We start from the raw sequence: 580 nt of genomic DNA, 5'->3' as shown, positions 1-580 counted from the left end.
CCTGCATTGCAGGCAGATTCTTCACCAGCTGAGCTACTAGGGAAGCCCATGAAATCTCTAGAAGAAGGAAATGAGCTTTTGAGAACAGCAAAATAACTGAGGAGAGCAGGATCCCAATCTTCAAAAGAAAACTCAACTCCTGCCAACCCATCTGCACCAGGGATTTCCCTGAAACCACCATGTGAGCAGAGCACCACCCTGTCACTTTAGGTGATATTTTCACCATAGAAAATGCTGATGTTCCACATCCCCAGGCAGTAGATACACCAGGAAACCCAGGTACATCCAGAAATGTGATAAGAGGATCAGTGCAACAGCAGATTCTGGACTCGAGTCTCCTGAGGAGAAAGCTGTTGTCTCCCTCACAGTGGTTTCTCTGTGGGGCCAGTGCTCATCGCTTTACAAGGCAGAAGGAAAGGAAGTTAGTGTAATCAGGCCAGAGCTTCTAAAATTTACATTCATCATCCACATTGTCCAGAAAAAAATAAAAAGTTAAATCAACATTCACCAGAGGGGAAAATTGGTGAGCAATAATAAACAGAACAGTCAATAGAAACAAATCCAGAAATGATCCAGACCT

The sequence above is a fragment of the Bison bison genome, unplaced genomic scaffold, assembly GCF_000754665.1.
Source record: "Bison bison bison isolate TAMUID 2011002044 unplaced genomic scaffold, Bison_UMD1.0 scf7180017864180, whole genome shotgun sequence".
Taxonomy (NCBI): domain Eukaryota; kingdom Metazoa; phylum Chordata; class Mammalia; order Artiodactyla; family Bovidae; genus Bison; species Bison bison.
The sequence above is the reverse complement of the archived record's forward strand: the minus strand, read 5'-3'. Positions refer to the sequence as shown.